The sequence below is a fragment of the Rhineura floridana genome, chromosome 5, assembly GCF_030035675.1.
Source record: "Rhineura floridana isolate rRhiFlo1 chromosome 5, rRhiFlo1.hap2, whole genome shotgun sequence".
NCBI classification, from domain to species: Eukaryota; Metazoa; Chordata; class Lepidosauria; order Squamata; family Rhineuridae; genus Rhineura; species Rhineura floridana.
In genome coordinates this window covers 9,480,801-9,503,322 of record NC_084484.1, presented here as the reverse complement: position 1 = coordinate 9,503,322, position 22,522 = coordinate 9,480,801, and the positions used below count along the sequence as shown (strand labels likewise).

The following is a 22,522-nucleotide window of genomic DNA, read 5'->3' as shown; positions in this document are numbered from 1 at the left end:
TCTAATTGCTGAAGAAGCAGATAAACAGAAATTCCTGTACTTTGCACAAAGCAAGCATATGTTATATTTCGCATCAATTGATTTTATTTCAGTGACATTTTAATTTTAACCCATTGTAACAGCATGACCTATGTGAACTGGGATACTGTGCAAATCTTGGCTCAGGTGTGAACTCCCTTGAAGGCCTTATGTCCTGCCTTAGACTATCTGCATTGTGCAGGGATTAATGCTGGCCTGCCTTGCAATGATGTGTTTGCAACAAGGATTAGAACAATTTAGCATTACCAATTTCCACGTAAAGATCCTGTGTGGCACAGAGTGGTAAGTGGTGGTAATGCAGCCGAAAGTTCTGCTCACAGCCAGAGTTCGATTCCAACAAAAGGAGGAAGTCGAATTTCCGGTAAAAGGGGTCAAGGTCCACTCAGCCTCCCATCCATCCGAGGTCGGTAAAATGAGTACCCGGCCTATGCTGGGGAGTAAAGAACAAAATCAGATAACATCTGGATGTCAAATTAATTAAGCATAGGGTTAAAGCTTGAGGTGACTGCTGAGCTATGCACGTTCTGGCAGTCAGTGTTTATCATTAGTTAACACATAGACCTTTTAATTTGTGTGTGATGACTGTGACTAAAATCTAATAGCCAAGAATTACATCTGCTCCCAGTTTCTAGCATTAGCAGTGATGGGATAATTAGACTTTTAGCATTTGGATACTAATTTTTATTTTTGTTTAAATTTAAATTGTATTTTAAGAACTTTCATTAATAATATTTGATAAATATAAAATGAACTTCTGTTTGGTTTTTATGTTTCGCATAGATTTTGTCTTGTCAACTGTTCTTCCCCATGTACACCGCTGGGTTGTGATAAAACAAAGATCTCTGCAAGCTTGCTGATTTATTTATTATATTTATGAGATGTCCCATAAAATAAATTATCTAGGTAGTGTACAAAATAACAGTTCTACACAAATAATGATGCACTATGTAGAGATTGTCAAGTAGAAATAAAGTAGTCCCATCATGTCAACTGTGTGAACTGCCTAGCTTATTTAGTGGTGAAGGTAAAATGTTGCCTATGCAGGAAAAAGAAGCATGCATATTCTGAAATTCTGGTTAGGGTTAGGCTGAGGTCATATCCCCTCTCCCTGCTAGGGCTAACTCTTTGAAAAAGTCTTGTTGCAACAGTTCTTGCCTTTGTACAATCATAGAACCATATAATAGTAGAGTGGGAAGGAGCCTATAAGGCCATTGGGTCCAACCCCCTGCTCAATGCAGGAATCCAACTTAAAGCATATCCAACAGGTCCAGCTGCCTCTTGTATGCCTCCAGGGTTGGAGAGTCCACTACCTCCCTAGGTCATTGGTTCCATTGTCAAACTGCTCCAACAGTTACAAAGTTTTTTTCCTGATGTTCAAGCAAAATCTGGCTTCCTGTAACTTGAGCCCGTTATTCTGTGTCCTGCACTCTGAGATGATCAAGAAGAGATCTTGGCCCTCCTCTGTGTGACAACTTTCAAGTACTTGAAGAGTTCTATCATATCTCTCCTCAGCCTTCTCTTCTCAAGGCTAAACATGCCTAGTTCTTTCTATCTCTCCTCATAGGGATTTGTTTCCAGTCCCCTGATCATCCTTGTTTCCCTCCTTTGAACCCATTCCAGTTTGTCTGCATCCTTCTTAAAATGTGGTGTCCAGAACTAGATGCAACACTCAAGATGAGGCCTAACCAGTGCCGAATAGAGGGGAACTAGTACTTCACACGATTTGGAAACTATACTTCTGTTAATGCAGCCTAAAACAGCAATTGCCTTTTTATTAGCCACATCACACTGTTGGCTCATATTCAGCTTTTGATCAACAACAATTCCAAGATCCTTCTCACACATAGTATTGCTAAGACAAGTATCCCCTATGTATTCCTGTGCACTTGGTTTCTTTTTCCTAGGTGTAGAACTTTCCACTTATCCCTGTTAAATTTAATTCTGTTGTTTTCAGCCCAATGCTCTGGCCTATCAAGATCACTTTGAATTTTGTTTCTGTCCTCCAGGGTATTAGCTATCCCTCCCAATTTTGTTTCATCTGCAAATTTGATAAGTATTCCCTGAATCAAATCCATGTTGAAGAGCACTTGGCCCAGGACTGAGCTCTGCAGTATCCTTACTTGTTACCTCCCCCCAGTTTGAGAAGGAACCATTGGTAACCACTCTTTGAGTATGATTCTGTAGCGATCTGTGGATCCACCTGATTCTTGTTCCATCCAGCCCACATATAGCTAGCTTGCCAATCAGAATATCATGTGGCATTTTCTCAAAAGTCAAGATATGTCCACAGCATTTCCACAGTGTCCCAAGGAGATTACCCGATAAAAAAAAAAAAAAGATTAGCCTGGCAGGATTTGTTCTTGACAAATCCATATTGGCTTCTAGTAATCACTGCAATGTTTTCAAGGTGCTTACAGACTGACTGCTTTATAATCTGCTCCAGAATTTTCCTAAGAATTGATGTCTGGCTGATTGGTCTGTAGTCCCCCAGTTCCTCCTTTTTGCCTTTTTTGATGAAAGGGACAACATTAGCCCTCTGTGATGTTCCTGTATGTGAATGTAATGTAAATATGGTAAGTGCAGGTTTATTATAGGAAATATGGTAAGTGGAGTGAGTGAGAAGGGGGAGGAAGAATTACCTAAACACAGAGACACAAGGTATCAAGATAGCCAGGAAGAGACTAAGGCACAGTCTAGGGGCTCTACTGGATACACAGAGTGTTGGGTAGTGTGGTCTAGCAGGGGGATCTTTTGAGATCTGTGCTAGAGCGGAGAGAGTTAAAGATAAACACGACGATCCTGACTGCTGGTAGCCACGAGTGAGAGCATCACAGGTGGTGCCAGGGGAAGGACGTCACACCCTCCTCCAGTCATCTGGCACTTCATCCATCACCCATGATTTTGCAAATATAATAGACCATAGTTCTGAGAGTTCTTCTGCCAGTTCTTTCAATACTCTAGGATGCAGGTCATCAGGCCCTGGAGATCTGAACTCATTCAAAGCAATTAGGTATTCTTTGATCATTTGTCTATCAGTCTCAAGCATCTATCCTGCACCTTCAACTGCTTGTTTGCCAGGATCATCATAGACCCTCTTTTGGGAGAAGTAGGAATTGAGCACTTCTGCCTTTTCTTTGTCAATTTTCTCACTTTGCCACCTCATTGAGTAGCTGTACCATCATTTATTTTCTCTGTCTTTTACTACGGATGTACCCAAAGAAAGCTTTTTTGTTGCTTTTGGCATCTCTCGCTAACCTCAGCTCATTCTCAGCTTTAGCCTTCCTGATGCCATCCTGCAATTCTGTGCTACCTGTCTATATTCTTCCTTTGTGGCCTGGCCTTCTTTCTACTTCCTGTATGTGTCTTTTTTGTTTGTTTTTAGGTCATCTCTAAGCTTTCTGTGAAGCCACATTAGCTTCTTTTGCTGTCTTCCCCCCTTTTTCCTTGTTAGAATTGTTTGTCATTGTACCTTTAGAATTTCCTCTTTTAGAAACTCTCACCCATCTTGGACTCTCATTATGGTCGCTTGCCATGGGACCTCACTTATCATATTTCCACTCTTCATGGTGCAGCCTAAAGCATGTCACTTCACCTGCTGCATGGCAGAACTAGACAAGCACAGCTGTGAAAAGTTTACTACTTCACTTTCCAGGACAAATAATTTATTCTTACTTTAAATATTGTAGGTGAAAAGCAACTGACAGAACAAGTTCCTCTAATTTCTCTCTCCCATTTGCTAGAAAATAATACCTTCTATTTTGCTTAAACAAGTAATCATTGGTGGGAAGGAAGTTAGGAACATAAGGGCAACTCAATCAGTTTGGAAAACTGACTTTTTAATCTGAAGTGTACATTTCTAAGTATGAAAATATTCTCCAAAATAGTGTATGCACCATATATCACATTGCTAGAAATACAAGGGAAAAAGAATCCATAGTGCTACATGAGAGTGCCTCTGGGACCTCAGCTGTCAGTTATAGAAGAGAGATTGTTCAGCCTATAAATTCATCTTCTCTAGTGCTAACATCCAAGGTCCTCAAGCCTTTTTCCATATCACTAAAGATTTCTTATGCAATTCCAACAACCGAGGATATTCCATCCTTTATAGGAAATTCTCAGCCATTGATATTGCAGACAGCCTTGCTGTGAGTTTGAAAATACTACAGAGCAGTTAGGGCTAAGTTTTCAAAAAGACTCCCTCTAACTAAAATCTGCTGGATAGTTTCTTAGTTGGGCTATAATTTAGGAATGGACGTTTTCCAGAAGAAGAAAAGTGGGGGAGTCAAATCTAACCTTTGGGGACTTGCATAAATATTTATACAAATAAATATTTATTTGCTAGATAGTGCTGGAGGACATTCCTCAGTAGGGATGACTCCTCCTACTGGTTGTGACAGGCAGGGTCTCTAAGCTTCTTGGTATCCTCTCCTGGGGCAGGAGTCGTCCCACTCTCCAGACCGGCCCTGCCTGCGGTCAGTGAAGGTTGGGAGTTATTCTCTCCTCTTTAATCTCAGAGCTTCTTTCTTTTGTTTTCTGCTTCTCCCTCTTGACGACTCTTCTTATGCTAATCTTCTCCTCTCCTTACGTTTGTTTTATTTACTCCCTGCCTGTTTCCTTCCCCTCCCCCACCTTCACTCCATGGGTCTGGGGCTTGTAAGGCTAGGCTGAACCCGGCTGGGTTCACAGGTGTTGGAAAGGAGGCTAAAGAAGGGCGGAGCGTGGCTAGCTGCAGCGTACCAGCAGTAGCAGCAGCCACCCAGATGGGAGACTTTCCCCTCGCTCTGCGGAGCCGAGTTTCTGCAACGCTTGCGTTTATCAGGATCGCGGCTCCTGGCTCCCCCCCATCACCAAAGGCTTGCCTCATCACCGAAGAACGTCTCAGTAGGGGGTTGAGTGGTGCCCGCTAACACGGCTCGCCTGTGAAGTGACTTCCCGCGCTTTTCCCTCAGCGTCAGGGAGTCAAGGCCGCCATATCATGGCCTCACCTGCTTCCTCTCTGTCTTCCCACCAAGAGCCCTGCCAGGGATGTGGGGGAGGCAAGGGACCTAGAGGAGTCACGGCAACCAGTCTTCTCTCCGTCCCAGAGCGTAGACAGCGGGGGGATGAATCTCCTAGATGAAGGTGTGGATGTTTTCCCTCCCCACTCTCAGTTTCCCAAATTTATGACCTGGGTTAAAGAGCTCATTGCTTCTGAAATCAGTGTCTCTCTCTCACACGCACGTAAAAGTAAGAAGCGCAAACATTCGAGGAAGCGTTCCCACAGGGGAAAGCGGAGGCGCTTATCCTCCTTCACGGACTCCAGCAGGGAGGATGGGAATGGCAGCTAACCTTTGAGAGACAGCCATTCCAGGTCCTCTTCCCTTTCCAATCAAGCCATGAGGAGGGGGGGCTCGCCCCCACCCTCCTGCATTTTACACAGTGAGCCGGCTAAGGATGCACCAATGGGTGACAAGAAGCCCCCTCGTCATAGCGCGTTGGGGGGAGTAGCAAGGCGATCCTCCTCACAGACTCATGCAGGTTCCTCATCTATAGCTCGGGCTCGGCAGGCGCAGGCACAGTCACCCAGGCAGGCCCCTGTCCAACAGGTGGTACTGTCAGATTCTGAAGACCCACTCGAGCAAGACAGGGAAGAGGGGGAGCTTTCTGTTGAGGAAATAGAGGTCACCCAGACACAACCCAGACTCTTTGCTCCAGAGGTTTTTCAGCCGCTCCTTTCCAAGGCCCGCAGAGTGCTGCAACTGCCAGAGGCTGAGGTGGGAGGCGATGCACCCTCTCAGTCAGCCTCGGCAGGTGCAAAAAAGGCCTTCTCCTCCATGGACACTAAGCAGGTTTCAGTTCCCTTTCTCCAGGCATTTGATGACGTGTGGGACGCTGAATGGTCATCACCATGCAAACCAAAGCCACCTGCCAAGTGGGCAAAGAAACATTACGTCTTTGCTGACAGGATCATGGCAAGACTGCGTTTTCCCACAGTGGACCCGCCCATTGCTGCCCTCGCTAGTTCTGCAGTGATCCCAACAGAAGGGGAGGGGGGCCTAAGGACCAATGCAACAAGCGAGTTGAAGGGGCTCTTCGCAGGAGCTTTGAGGCAGATGTAGTCAGCTTCAGAGCCACAGCCACTTCCTCAGTTTTCTCCAGAGTGGTTTTTATGTGGGCTGAAGAGTTTGGGGCACGGGACAATGTCCCAAAATTTGTAAAGGATGGGTTAAAGAAAATGGCGTATGCCTTGACCCTGTCAGCTGACGCATCTATGGATGTCCAACAATTTGCGGCGCACTCTATGGCTGCCTCCACTGTGGCACGGCGTAACATTTGGCTCAGGTAGTGGGCAGTGGACTCAGGGTCACAGACCCGCCTCACTGCCCTACCTTTTTCAGGTTCTAAGCTATTTGGGGAGCCTAGAGGCCCACCTGGTGGAAACCAGGGACAAGAAGAAAGCACTCCCTATGGCCAGAAGAGAGGAATGGAAAGGCAGGCAGAACCAGTTTTTTCGTTCCTCAAAGCAGCTCTCTAGATTTCGCAGTCAGCCTTCCAACAGGCCTCGCTGGGGCAGATGAGACAAAGGGGGTGGACACGCTTCCTCCACTAAATCAGGAGGCACCTCATTCTCCTCAGGGAGGAACCAGAAGGGAGTCCAAAAGGGCTCCCAGAGGCCTCTCGCGGAGTGGGAACAAGGCTTGTAGAGTTTGCTTCCCGCTGGAGAGGCATCACCTCAGACAAATGGGTGCTGGACACGGTGTCCATGGGATATGCCAGAGAGTTTGTTCACATTCCACACGACTGGTTTCGACCCACCCCAAGGTCTCGAAGGCTGGAGAAGCACCTGCGCTACCTGGAAGCTATTCAGCACCTGCTGAACATCCGGGCAATAGAGCCAGTAGTTCCCTCAGAGAAGAAATCAGGGGTATATTCAATTTTTTTCTTAGTCGACAAAAAGAATGGTGATACAAGGGCTATTTTGGATCTCAAATGGATCAACAGGTGGGTGGCCAAGAAACAGTTCAAAATGGAAACCCTTTGTTCCATCACTGTAGCCCTAAGAAAAGGGGATTGGCTGACCTCTGTGGACCTCTCTGAGGCATATTTACACATTCCAATCTGCAGACAACACAGGCGCTTTCTCCAGTTTTCATACGACAACAGACACTTCCAGTACAGGGCCTTGCCGTTTGGCCTTTCCTCAGCACCAAGGGTTTTCACCAAGGTACTGGTTGTTCTGGTGGCACATCTCAGAACAATGGGGATATGCGTGCATCCCTATCTGGACAACATCTTGGTGAGAGCACCATCCAGGGACCAGTCACACACAGATACCCATCTCACTGTATCATGGCTCCAAGGTCTGGGCTTCATAGTGAACTTGAAGAAGAGCATGCTGACCCCATCCCAAGCTATTCCACACTTGGGGGTGGTCCTGGACATGCAACTTGTCCTCATGAGGCTCACCGAAGAAAGGGCTTCAAGACTTCAGCTGCTGCTTCGGGAAGCGGGGTCATCACGAGAAATGGACTTGATGAGTCTAGCCCGGCTCTTGGGGTCAATGGTCTCAGCATATGACGTAGTTCAGTGGGCCCAATTTCACTCAAGAATGTTACAACAGATCCTTCTGCCCTAACAGAAGGCAATTCTCCTACAACACAGATTCTCGGTCTCCATTCCTCCAACAGTGAGAACAGAGCTCCTGTGGTGGCTGGAGCCTCAGAGGTTGGTCCAAGGGGTCAGCCTGGAAGATCCTCCATGCATAATCATGACCTCAGATGCGAGCTTGTACGGATGGGGGGCTCACCTGGACCACAGTGTAGCCCAGGGTACATGGTCAACAATGGAGGCAGAGCTCAATATAAATATATTGGAGTTATGGGCCATCAGACTGGGCCTACAGGCCTTCGCCCCAGAGATCAAAGGGAAACATCTCATACGCACCGACAACTCATCTGCAAAAGCTTATGTCAACAGACAAGGGGGCACGAGATCGAAGGGCCTAATGCTCGAGGCAGAGTGTCTGTTCAAATGGGCAGAGAGGCATCTTGCCTTTCTGAAGGCCGAACACCCCCACCAGGCTCAGCAGGACAGCCATCAAGGAGGCAGAATGGCAACTGAACCCAGCAGTTTTCCAACAGGTGGTGCACAGGTGGGGAGAACCAGTAGTGGATCTCTTTGCCACACCTGCAAACACACAGCTAGACAGGTTCTTCACAAGAAATCCATGTCACCAGGCTCAGGGCACAAACGCACTAGTCACACCATGGCCACAAAGTCTCCTGTACGCCTCTCCTCCGTTTGGGCTGATACAATGCACAATCCAGCGGGTTCGGACATTGAAGGCGGAAATTATTCTAGCAACATCCTATTGGCCTCGACGTCCCTGGTTTCCGGACCTACTGAACATGTCAGTCGAGACACCCTGGCAGGTACCCTCTCGAACGGATCTTCTGATTCAGGGACCAGTCTGCCATCCTCGACCAGAGCTGTTCCGGCTAAAAGCTTGGAGACTGAGCGGTTGTGGTTGAGAGGTAAGGGCTTTCAGGGGAAAGTGCTTGACACGCTACTGGCCTCGCATAAACAGTCTACGAACAGGGTTTACTCATCCACGTGGAAGGTTTTCTTGTCCTGGTGCTCTGCAAATATGGTGGAACCTTGGTGTCTAGACATCAGGGGTCCCCTAGGGTTCTCCAGTCAGGCCTAGATAAGGGACTGAGCGCAGCCACAATCAAGAGACAAGCTGCAGCTCTTAATAGCATTTTGTTATGCCTGGGGGGGCCCCCGCTTTCCTCCAACCCATTCCTTAAACGTTTTTTAAGAGGGGTGACGCTGGTTTCCCCACCAATGATTCACAGGTTTCCAAACTGGAACTTTACCTGGATGCTGACGGCGTTAACAGGACTGCCATTTGAACCAATGGCTACCTGCCCCCTGAACCTCTTGACATTCAAAACAGTTTTTCTGGTTTCCATTACATCAGCACGCAGAGTTTCCAAGTTGGGGGGATTATCTTCGGACCCTCAACTGTGTGTGTTCCATCAGGACAAGGTTGACCAGACCCGGCATTCCTACCTAAAATCAATTCTGTTTTCCATAGGTCACAGGAAGTGGTTCTCCCTTCATTCTGCCCCACTCCCTCCTGTGCCCAGGAACATAGGTGGCACTCCCTTGATGTGAGGAGGGCTCTTTGTTTCTACCTGGATCGTACCTTAGACTTAAGGAGGTCTGAGGCCCTCTTTGTGGCCTTCTCTGGGAAATCAAAGGGGTGTAAGGTGATGACCTACTCTATCTCACACTGGCTCAGAGCAGCTATAGCACATGCATATGAAGCTCTGGGTAAGGAACCTCCATTGGGTACCACAGCACACTCAATTAGGGGGGCAGCGGCTTCAGCAGCGTTTAAGGGGGGTTCCCCATAATGGATATCTGTAGGGCGGCTACATGGGCTTCTCCACACACTTTTATCAGGCACTACAAAATAGATTCATTCTGATCAGCCGATGCTGCATTTGGCAGGAAGGTGCTCCAGAAGGTGTTGCCCCCTAGCTAGAGGAATCCCACCTGGAGTTCTAGTACACTGCTCAGTCATATCCCTACTGAGGAATGTCCTCCATCACTATCTAGCAAAAATGGAAATTTTACTCACCGTGAATTTCTATTTGTAGATAGTGCTGGAGGACATTCCACCCACCTCTCATTCCTCTGCTTCAACCTTCTGGAGCGGGGGGGGGAGTGGGGGAGTTAGGGCTTCTGCCAGCACCTTCCATTTACACACATAGTTTAGTATTGTGTGTCTTCCTTCATGTGTGACCTTTCCTCCAGCACGTTGGTTCTGTGTTGGTCTGTCACTTTTCTTCAGCTATTTCCTAGTATAGGCTTCCACTTTAGGGAAGTCTGAAAAGCTGCAGATATGGGGCCTGAGGAGTGTTCCTGGCTCTGTCAGTTTGGTCTGGAGAGAGGGACAACTCCTCCCCCAGGATAGGATACCAAGAAGCCTGTCACAACCAGTAGGAGGAGTCATCCCTACTGAGGAATGTCCTGCAGCACTATCTACAAATAGAAATTCACGGTGAGTAAAATTTCCATTTTTCCCATGTTCAACACATCAATAGGTTTTAATATAGGCTTACATATTAGGTGCCTCATGGTAAGCTTGATAGAACTCTGCAGTGGACTTTAGGCACAGCTTTAGCTATAGCCCACTATAGGAGCTGCTTCTCCATGAACTGATCCCATCACATGGCTATAAGACTTACAGGCCAGCAACTATGAAGCTGAAGACAGTTCTGAGATTATTATCCACAGAAGGTGACAATAGCAAATCTTTACAAGAAATACTCAGCCATTAAGAACATAAGAAGAGCCTGCTGGATCAGGCCAGTGGTCCATCTAGTCCAGCATCCTGTTCTCACAGTAGCCAACCAGGTGCCTGGGGGAAGCCAGCAAGCTCTCCCCTCCTGAGACTTCCGGCAACTGGTTTTCAGAAGCATGCTGCCTCTGACTAGGGTGGCAGAGCACAGCCATCATGGCTAGTAGCCATTGATAGCCCTGTCCTCCATGAATTTGTCTAATTTTCTTTTAAAGCCATCCAAGCTGGTGGCCATGACTTGTGGGAGCAAATTCCATAGTTTAACTATGCGCTGAGTAAAGTACTTCCTTTGTCTGTCCTGAATCTTCCAACATTCAGCTGCTTTGAATGTCCACGAGTTCTAGTATTATGAGAGAGGGAGAAAAACTTTTCTCTATCCACTTTCTCAATGCCATGCATAATTTTATACATTTCTATCATGTCTCCTCTGACCCTCCTTTTCTCTAAACTAAAAAAGAATTTGAGGAGCACATTGCTAAGAACATAAAAACCAACAACAAAAAATTCTATAAATACATTCAAAGCAGGAGACCATCTAGGGAGACAATTGGACCCTTGGATGATAAGGGAGTCAAAGGTGTACTAAAGAACGATAAGGAGATTGCAGAGAAGCTAAATAAATTCTTTGCATTTGTCTTCACAGTGGAAGATATAGGGCAGATCCCTGAACCTGAACTAACATTTGCAGGAAGGGATTCTGAGGAACTAAGACAAATAGTGGTAACGAGAGAGGAAGTTCTAAGCTTAATGGACAATATAAAAACTGACAAATCACCGGGCCCGGATGGCATCCACCCGAGAGTTCTCAAAGAACTCAAAGGTGAAATTGCTGATCTGCTAACTAAAATATGTAACTTGTCCCTCGGGTCCTCCTCCGTGCCTGAGGACTGGAAAGTGGCAAATGTAACGCCAATCTTCAAAAGGGGATCCAGAGGGGATCCCGGAAATTACAGGCCAGTTAGCTTAACTTCTGTCCCTGGAAAACTGGTAGAAAGTATTATTAAAGCTAGATTAACTAAGCACATAGAAGAACAAGCCTTGCTGAAGCAGAGCCAGCATGGCTTCTGCAAGGGAAAGTCCTGTCTCAGTAACCTATTAGAATTCTTTGAGAGTGTCAACAAGCATATAGATAGAGGTGGTCCAGTGTACATAGTGTACTTAGACTTTCAAAAAGCGTTTGACAAGGTACCTCACCAAAGGCTTCTGAGGAAGCTTAGCAGTCATGGAATAAGAGGAGAGGTCCTCTTGTGGATAAAAAATTGGTTAAGAAGCAGAAAGCAGAGAGTAGGAATAAACGGACAGTTCTCCCAATGGAGGGCTGTAGAAAGTGGAGTCCCTCAAGGATCGGTATTGGGACCTGTACTTTTCAACTTGTTCATTAATGACCTAGAATTAGGAGTGAGCAGTGAAGTGGCCAAGTTTGCTGATGACACTAAATTGTTCAGGGTTGTTAAAACAAAAAGGGATTGCGAAGAGCTCCAAAAAGACCTCTCCAAACTGAGTGAATGGGCGGAAAAATGGCAAATGCAATTCAATATAAACAAGTGTAAAATTATGCATATTGGAGCAAACAATCTTAATTTCACATATACGCTCATGGGGTCTGAACTGGCGGTGACCGACCAGGAGAGAGACCTCGGGGTTGTAGTGGACAGCACGATGAAAATGTCGACCCAGTGTGCGGCAGCTGTGAAAAAGGCAAATTCCATGCTAGCGATAATTAGGAAAGGTATTGAAAATAAAACAGCCGATATCATAATGCCGTTGTATAAATCTATGGTGCGGCCGCATTTGGAATACTGTGTACAGTTCTGGTCGCCTCATCTCAAAAAGGATATTCTAGAGTTGGAAAAGGTTCAGAAGAGGGCAACCAGAATGATCAAGGGGATGGAGCGACTCCCTTACGAGGAAAGGTTGCAGCATTTGGGGCTTTTTAGTTTAGAGAAAAGGCGGGTCAGAGGAGACATGATAGAAGTGTATAAAATTATGCATGGCATTGAGAAAGTGGATAGAGTAAAGTTCTTCTCCCTCTCTCATAATACTAGAACTCGTGGACATTCAAAGAAGCTGAATGTTGGAAGATTCAGGACAGACAAAAGGAAGTACTTCTTTACTCAGCGCATAGTTAAACTATGGAATTTGCTCCCACAAGATGCAGTAATGGCCACCAGCTTGGATGGCTTTAAAAGAAGATTAGACAAATTCATGGAGGACAGGGCTATCAATGGCTACTAGCCATGATGGCTGTGCTGTGCCACCCTAGTCAGAGGCAGCATGCTTCTGAAAACCAGTTGCCGGAAGCCTCAGGAGGGGAGAGTGTTCTTGCACTCGGGTCCTGCTTGCGGGCTTCCCCCAGGCACCTGGTTGGCCACTGTGAGAACAGGATGCTGGACTAGATGGGCCACTGGCCTGATCCAGCAGGCTCTTATGTTCTTATGTTCTTAAGCCCCAAATGCTGCAACCTTTCCTCGTAAGGGAGTCGCTCCATCCCCTTGATCATTCTGGTTGCCCTCTTCTGAACCTTTTCCAACTCTAGAATATCCTTTTTGAGATGAGGCGACCAGAACTGTACACAGTATTCCAAATGCGGCCGCACCATAGATTTATACAACGGCATTATGATATCGGCTGTTTTATTTTCAATACCTTTCCCTAGCATGGGATTTGCCTTTTTCACAGCTGCCGCACACTGGGTTGACATTTTCATCATGCTGTCCACTACAACCCCGAGGTCTCTCTCCTGGTCAGTCAATGCCAGTCCAGACCCCATGAGCGTATATGTGAAATTAAGATTTTTTGCTCCAATATGCATAATTTTACACTTGTTTATATTGAATTGCATTTGCCATTTTTCCGCCCATTCACTCAGTTTGGAGAGGTCTTTTTGGAGCTCTTCGCAATCCCTTTTTGTTTTAACAACCCTAAACAATTTAGCATCGTCAGCAAACTTGGCCACTTCACTGCTCACTCCTAATTCTAGGTCATTAATGAACAAGTTGAAAAGTACAGGTCCCAATACCGATCCTTGAGGGACTCCACTTTCTACAGCCCTCCATTGGGAGAACTGTCCATTTAAACTGCAGACACCCTTGCTGAATGTACAATAGTCTTATGCATGTGTGGAATAAACCTTGGCTGCAACCCAGTCTGTGGGAGTTCCAGGACTCAAACCCATAGCAAATCTTGAACTGGTGACCTGAGGAATATCATAAGGAGATTCAGCTTATGCACACCTAGATCTGGTTGGAGAAAGGAATTGTAGAGACTGAGCAGTCACATCCACCAAGGACACCTTCTTGCATCAATAGGTTGTGTGACACTCCCTGATCCCTACAAAAACATTCTGGGACAAGCTTGCACACTCTTTTGAACAACTACAAGAACTGTTCCTTCTAAGCTACAAACAGGATTCAGCCAAATTCTGCTGCAGACTTTGCCTCACCATTATCTCAATAGGAGGCTGGAAAAGACATACAAGTAGTTATCTCCTTCTCATATCTAGGTCGTTGCTGGATGCCTTAATACTTAGACAAACCAAGTCGCTTGTGCAGAAGTGATAGCAGGCCCTCAGTGCAACGATGTCACAACAAAGTTTCCAGTAACTGTCACCTAAAGCAAAATTTCAAGACAAATTTGGAGGTGTCTGTTTGGGTAAAGCATCTTAAGATTTTTAACAAAAACAAAAAAAGTTTTAATGACCAGTGAAATTTCTCAGAGAGAGCTCTGCACATCACTAGTTCACACATTTGGATAAGAGTCATCAAGTGCTGTGAGTTCATATGATATATTTGTACAAAATATCTGCCCTCTGTCTCCTGTATCACAAAACAATCCCCCAATCCTACTCAAACTCAAAAGTGAAGAAATTCATGCAAAATAAGCAAACTGGCAACCACTTGATTGATCATTCTGAATTATTTATTTTAGATACAAAATTTGGATCAACTGGGTTAGGAGGGGGGCAGTCAGAGAATTTACCACCCTTTCTTATAGTCTGACATTTAATTTACCACTCCTTCCTTTTTAATCTTTTTCTCCTCAAGTGTGCAAGCAGCATGATTCATCTGCTGACTACCTAATTCTTTTATACATGTAGTTGAGTAGGCTGTTTAAATAGAATAAGGTGGGATGGGCCTGATTAGAAATAAATAATTGCATTCATTTTTTAGGAATAACCCACACTGATGGACTTAAACTGTTAAAAATGCTGTTCCTTTACAAAATATAAGGCTCCCTGATGTCAAGCTGGATAAGGATTGTATGAGTAAATAACACTAGGTAAAATGTGAGTAGGCAGCAGATCTCTTCCCTGAATCTTCTTAGCTTATAGTATTATAGCATGACAAGTGGTAAAGCACAGAGATCAGAGTTACCCAGATCAATCTTCATTTTGGATTGTTACTTTGATGGGATCCAAGTAAATTCCTTTTAAGAAGTTAGGATGTGGCTGCCACTTACGGTGATTAAGTATAATTTAATTTGATTCAGTATGTTACAATTTAGCTTTCTTCTTGGTTTCTTCTGACAAGAGTATTTGCATAAACTAAAATAACTAAGGATCAGAATCTCTTGCCTTGTTCCAGTCCTCCCCACATCTGCAGGTTTGTTGGTTGCCAGCTCTCAGACCTCCGGATGCTGCTCCTAAATGCCAGATAGGCGCATAATAAGATCTCCCTTGTTCATGATTTAATTGTGGATGAGGCAGCCGATCTGGCATATATAACCAAGACCTGGGTGGGTGAGCAGGGAGGAGTCAGTCTCTCTCAGCTATGTACACCAGGGTACCTAGTTCAGCATCAGGGTAGACCTGAGGGTTGGGGAGGGGAGTTGCTGTGGTCTATAGTAGCTCCATCTCCCTCTGCAAGCACCCTGTCCATGTGACTACTTGTGTTGGGTGAGCAGGACAGACTGGGGATTCTGTTGGTGTACTGCCCACCCTGCTGCCCAACAGACTCCCTAGTTCAGCTGACAGAGGTGGTCTTGGGGGTACTGTTGCGATCTCCAAGACTGTTGGTTCTGGGGGATGTCCACACCCATGCTGAGGCCACCTTATCCAGGGCGGTTCAGGATTTCATGGTTTCCATGACAACCATGTGACTGTCCCAATATGCCATTGACCCAACACATGTAGCAGTGCATACTCTAGACTTGGCTTTTGCAACTGGACATGCCGATGGTGATCTGAATGTGTGGGGCCTTACGTCAGTCCCTCAGCCATTGACAGATCACTGTTTGCTGAAGTTTAGACTTACAGCGGCCTTTTCCCTCTGCAAGGGTGGGGGACCTATTAAGTTGATCCGCCCCCAGACACTAATGGATCTGGATGGTTTCCAAAGGGCTCTGGGGAATTTTCCGGCTGATAGGGCTGGTGCTCCTGTTGAAACCCTGGTTGAACTGTGGAATACAGAAATGACGTGGGTGGTTGACATGATTGCTCCTGATCACCTGTGTAGAGCTCATACGGCTCCATGGTATACCCCAGAGCTGAGAGCGATGAAACAATATAGGAGACGGCTTGAGTGCAGATGGAGATGAACTCCTGGTGGATGCAATTAAACACTGGTAAGTGCCTATGGTAAGCTGTATTTAGGGGCAGTGAGGGCAGCAAACAAACAATATTTTGCTGCTAATATCAAATCATCAATCTGCCACCCAGTGGAGCTCTTCAGAATTGTCTGGGGGCTATTACACGCTGGCCCAAGGATATGGTAGAACCATCTGAGGCCCACTGTAATGAATTTGCTAGGCACTTCCAGGATAAAATCTTTAGCATCCGCCAGGACTTAGACTCCAGTGTTATAGCAGGTGAATCAAGTGGGGTATCCAGAGTATAGCCTTGTCCCGATTTCTTGGATGAGTTTCAGTTATTACAGCTTCGGGACGTTGACAAGGTGCTTGGACAGGTTCGTGCAACCACTTCTGTGCTGGATCCTTGCCCTTCTTGGTTAATAAAAGCTAGCAGGGATCGAACAGCCAGCTGGGCCAGGGAAGTGATTAATGCCTCTCTGCGAGAGGGGGTGGTCCCTGGCTGCCTTAAAGAGGCAGTAGTGAGACCACTCCTGAAGAGACCTCCCTGGACCCAGAAAATCTTAATAACTATAGGCCGGTAGCAAATGTTCCATTCCTGGAAATGGTCCTTGAACGAGTGGTGGTAGGCCAACTCCAGACACTCCTGGATGAGACCGATTATCTCGATCCATTTCAGTCGGGTTTCAGGCCTGGTTTTGGCACGGAAACAGCCTTGGTCGCCCTGTATGATGACCTCTGTCGAGAGAGAGACAGGGAGAGTGTGACTCTGTTGATTCTCTTTGATCTCTCAGAGGCTTTCAATACCATCAACCATGGTATCCTTCTGGGAAGACTGGCTGAGTTGGGAGTGGGAGGGACTGCATGGCGGTGGTTCCGCTCCTACTTGGCGGGTCGGCTCCAGAAGGTGGTACTTGGGGAACATTGCTCGGCAGCCTGGACTCTCCAGTATGGGGTTCCGCAGGGGTCAGTTCTGTCCCCCATGCTGTTCAACATCTACATGAAACCAGTCATCCGGAGCTTTGGAGTGTGTTGCCATCAGTATGCTGATGACACGCAGCTCTATTTCTCCTTTTCATCTTCTTCAGGTGAGGCTGTCAATGTGCTGAACCGGTGCCTGGCTGCGACAATGGACAGGATGAGGGCTAATAAACTGAGGCTCAATCCAGACAAGACTGAGATGCTGCTAGTGGGTGGTTCTTCTGCCCGAATGGTGGATCTCCAACCTGTCCTGGATGGGGTTGCACTCCTCCTGAAGAAGCAGGTTCATAGTTTAGGGATTCTCCTAGAACCATCTCTGTCACTTGAGGCTCAGGTAGCCTCAGTGGCATGGAGTGCCTTCTACCAACTTCGGTTGGTGGCCCAGCTGCGCCCCTATCTGGACAGGGATAACCTGGCTTCAGTTGTCCATGCTCTGGTGACCTCCAAGTTAGATTACTGCAATGCGCTCTACGTGGGGCTGCCTTTGAAGACTGTTCAGAAGCTTCAGCTTGTGCAAAAATGCAGTGGCCAGATTGGTAACAGAGACCAGAAGGTTCAAACCTATAAAACTGATTCTGGCCCGCTTGCATTGGCTGCCTGTATGTTTCCAAGCTTGATTCAAAGTGCTGGTTTTAACCTATAAAGCCTTACACGGCTTAGGACCACAATACCTGATGGACCGCCTCTCCTGATACGAACCCACCCGTACAGTACACTCAACATGCAAGGCCCTCCTCCAGGTGCGTACTCAGAGAGAAGCTAGGAGTCTGTCAACAAGGGAGAGGGCCTTTTCAGTGGCGGCCCCAAATTATGGAATGATCTCTCTGATGAGGTATGCCTGGCGCCAACACTGTTATCTTTTCAGCACCAGGACAAGACTTCCCTCTTCTCCCAGGCATTTTAGCATGTGTTTTTAAATTGCTTTTTGAAAATGTGTTTTTTAAATTTGTATATTTGTTTTTAATGTTTTAAATTGTTGTAAACTGCCCAGAGAGCTTCGGCTATGGGGCAGTATGCAAATGAAATAAATAAATAATAAATAAATAAATATTTGGGGGAGTTTATGTCTCAGAGAAGTCACTCATCCTGCTTATTCAACCATTGTAATGTCCAGGTGTAATGACCATTCCTGGGATCTGTGTTCTCTTTGTGCCATTTGAAGACTCAAAATGTCTTGAACAAACTACTAACAGAGTAGGTTCAGATTAATGAGATTTCCTAAGGACAAACCAATTGAACTGCAAAATTGTTTCTAGAGTTTTGCAGCTCATGGACCCCTTGTATGGTAAATCAAATATTATGATCTCCATAATGCAGGTGTAGGGCTGAAGTTGAGAAATTGCCTGAAGCTGCCATGAGTCCATGGCAGAGGCAAAAATGTTTGAACAAGTGACTGTCTACAAATATGTGTATGTGTACATGTATCTATATAGACAGATAGATATACCCAATTCAGTGGCCACTTAATGCATCTGATGAAGACGATTCTCTCTCATTCTTGCAACCATCTCTGGAATTTATACTACTGTAGTGCCAGAAGCTTTGCATGGCTTGAATTTGTTTAAGAGGTTGAACTAAACGTGTTTTGCTAGTTTCAACAAATATGAATATATTAGGATTGGTTCATACATGGAGGTCCCTCACTTGAGAGCTGCAATATCAAGTGATGACTTCCATCTATGAATGGACCATCACTGCATAGGGGGTCATGGGCAGGTGTGAGCTAACTTTCCCCACTACGAACACCCAATGGCCATGCTGCTGATGTACGCACAGCACTCAGTCAGCAAGCTTGAGAAAGGGCCCTATGCACATACTTATGTAAGTGTGTAGAGCTTGACCTCACAAGGGTGGAATTCTGACTGGCCCAGGAACATGTGGCCAGTTGGGGGGAGGGGCATGTGATGGCCAGCAGGTAGGACCCAACTCCACCTGCAATGCATGAAGCTTGTTCAAGTGAACACCTGCAGCATGTTAAACACAGACATACTTTTAACAGAACCTCAGTTGCAATGCTTTTCAACAGTGTCAGTCCACCTTTTTGGGGTTTTTTTGCTAGTCATCAAGGATACTACAATCAACAAAGGATGACATCTGAGCAGAAGAACAAAAGAAAACCCTGGCATGCTCTTGTGTAATCAGCAACAAATTCTTCTGCACAAATCAGCAAGTATGGGGCTTTGTGTGGCATGGAAATAAGCGTATTATCTGCAGCCTGATATACTGTTGAAGCCACAAGAGCAGGGACCAGGATGTAGTTGGCAACACTGTAAACTGCACATACAGTGACACATGTCAAAACCAAAAGCAGTTGTTTGTCCTCCTTTTCCTACTTATAGCTGTATAGATATCAAAATGACAGAAATGGTTACAGTGAAGACAGTAACACAAGTCTAGATCAATCCTATTTAACTTGACATGACAAGAGGCAGGAATGTGAATGGCTTCTTTGCAAATTGTACCATGCATGTGCACCTGATTAATGGCTAGGGTGAAGAGTAGGCAAATTGCAGCATGATAAATGGAAGGTGGTAGATTTCAATTCAAGTATTTACCAGATATGTGGAACCGAGTGAGTTGCTGTAGCCGGCTCCCCAACTGGTGGCTTGACACTTGAGCAATTAAACAAGCCAGAAAGAATGTGGCAGCTGCCTTTGCAAATGTTTATGCAAACACAATTACTTGATGTCTATGAAAAAGGAAATTGGCTGGACTGACAATATTTGTGTCTGGTGCTTTGCTTCCTAGTAGCAAAGACCTCAGATGATAGGCATGTCTACAGAGTGTACTGTAATGCTAGGTGAACTTCCCTACTTTGGAACTAGCTCATTTAAAAGTGAGCTAGATTAGGCTCAATTTGGATTGGGGTCAAATTAACTTGTTTTAAACTCTAGTCTAATATGACCTGCAGCTCTTGGTATCACCAAGTCCTGGAAGCCTCATCAGTTCTCTCCCTAAACTGCCCTTTTCCCTTTCCTTAAAACCTAACTGATTGTGACAATGAAATACCAAGAGCCCTTACTACAGCTTTCTTTAGTCCTCAGAATGCTGCAGCAACAGTGTTCCCGCCACAGTTTCCTGGGAATTATAACTCCAACAGGCTTCTGATTCCTATAGGACTGGAAAATTACAGTTCCCAGGGATCCTTGTACCCATTATGCTATTGAGCATGCCTGCATCCTGGGAAGCTGCATTTTCCAGATGTCCTGGTGCCCCCAGTGCTGCTTCTGCTTAATGAAGTCCACCACAGCAACTCTTCCAATTAACACTGCCAATTACATTTCAGCAAGAATGATAAGAAAACAGCTGTAGAAAGTGAGGACGATTGGTCCTGGCATGAGGGCCTGCTACTTACAAACCAAACCAACCATTAGGCCAAATTCATATCCTGAACTGGGTAATTATGAATTTCAGTTACATCTGTATTATTTATTTATTCAGTTTGTATCCTGCACTTCCTCCCAAAGAGCCCAGGGAGGCAAAACAAACAAACAATAATTTAACAACAAAAAGCATTTTAAAAACAAATGAAAACATTCTATAAAACAATTGCAGATACAAACATTCTTCCATCCAGTGATATCTGGGTTTCTAGGAACAGTCTCGTTCGGCCATCAAATGCCTGGGTAAATAGGAATGTTTTCAAATGTCTCTTAAAAGTTATTAATGTTGGAGACAGACACACCTCACTAGGGAAGGCATTCCACAAACAGGAAGCCACCACTGAAAAGCCCCTGTCATGAGTCAGCACCAGCCAGGCAGTCCCTGGTGGCGGTACCACCAACAAAGCTAGTAACAGCCTAGGGATGGGTGAACCACATCTGAAAAATTTAACTAGACTAAAGCTCTTAGCTTCCATGAAATTATTCAGATGTTTTACCTGAGTAGGAATCCCTAAATTTGCTTCAGCTGAAATGTCAATGACAATTTTATGTGTTAGCTTTTCACAACACAAAAGTCTGGTGAGCTTGGCATTAACAAGCCCTACATGTCCTATGACCCAAGTATCTAATGGAGCCAGCCTGTGCCTTAAGATCTGTGGGGGAAGCAATGCTCATGGTTCCATCAATATCTGTAGCTTGTGGTATAGTGATACTGAGCAGGGCCCTCTCTGTAATGGCACCATGAATTATACAGCCACGAGAGTGGCTGTATACTATAGCCAGCATGGGTTTTTCACATTCCGCAATGTTAAATTGAAAATACCCCCTTCCCATTCTGATGCTTCCCATAAGCTCATTTGAAAACAAAACCTTACAAAACCTATAGTCCTGAATTCAGAAATCTTGCTTAACAACCCTGTAAATTTTCATGGTGATACACAAAACAGTCAAAGAGAATTGAGAGTTCAAAGTCTAAAAAGAGAGAGAGAAAAACCCCAGAGCCCTTTTGGACTTTTTTCTGTCAGAGTTCTCATAAACTGTTGAAATTCATTAAAAATCAGCAATGTTCACAGAGTACCTGTAATCCTAATACTAACCTTGCCCCATACTCTGACCTTCATCTTCTGAAGTCTAAAAGTTAAAAAAAATGTCTGGCTGATTTTTAATTAATTTAAGAAATTTTGGCTTGTACTCAATGATAATCTCGGGCATGTTACCAAATTCTTCCAAGCTACACAGGAAGTAGATTGGACTGTGAAAGACCAACCCAAACTGTGTTTGCTTTTTGACAGATTTGTAGGGCAGTCCAATATCTCAGAGAGGAGGTCAGGTCTCCTGCTCCCCTGGTGCATTCACAATAGCTGCCCAATTTCCCTGCTTTTTAAAGTTTGATAGAAATATCTGCGGGCTATAGGTACTTAAACCGCAAGGTTTTTTGCCTATTAATGAATGTACAATTCAGTTGTCTCCTACATTAATTATTTTCAGGTGTCAGCTCAAGACATACCTATTGTATTAGGCCTATGGTACCGATCGAGAGTTTTTGGCCTGGCTGGTGGACTTTTTATTATTATTTCTGATTCTTGTTATTTCAATGTTTCTGTTTTCTAGTATGCTTTATGTTTTTTGTTTTGATGTATACATTTCATATTTTATAATGTTCTGCCTTGGGAACTTTAGGGTTGAAGTGCAGAATATCATCTCACTTCTGTCATTAGTTCACTGGCAGAGTAATCCAACTGGGAGGAAGCTGGCAGAAGTGGAACCAGCAGAAGGAAAGGTGGAGTAAGTTCCCATGACATCCCACGTCCTATGAGGAGCAGCTGGGAGCGAAACATGCTGGTTGTGCCAGCAATGCTCGGTGGAAGAAACAAAATGCATGTTTCCTTCCACCATCCTTTTTGTCCAGTGTGGCATCTGCCGGGACTGGGGACTGCAGGATCAAGCCAAGCTGGCAGCAAAGTTCCCTGGCTGCACCACGGCTGTGCTCAGGTGGGGGATTTCTGCCAGCGCAGCCTGGCTGCACTGACACTCTCCCTCCTCCTCCACGGCTATGCCACATCCTGAATCCTCTCAGCCCAGTGTAACTACCAGAAGGATTGCTCCCCTAAATGTCCACAAGTTTCATGATGCTGTCTTGGAAATGCAAATCTCCCCTAATGCTGGACACTCTAGAAGAGATGGCTTGGGAATGCCGAGACATATTTCACACATAAAATGTCAAAGTAAACATACAACTTCT

General features: G+C 45.3%; 1 pseudogene; it reads left to right on the top strand.

Moving 5' to 3' along the window:
* The first annotated feature begins 7,786 nt into the window (after positions 1-7,786).
* The window catches only part of LOC133385754 (hexokinase-2-like), a 69,760-nt pseudogene continuing 55,024 nt past the window's right edge, over positions 7,787-22,522 (top strand).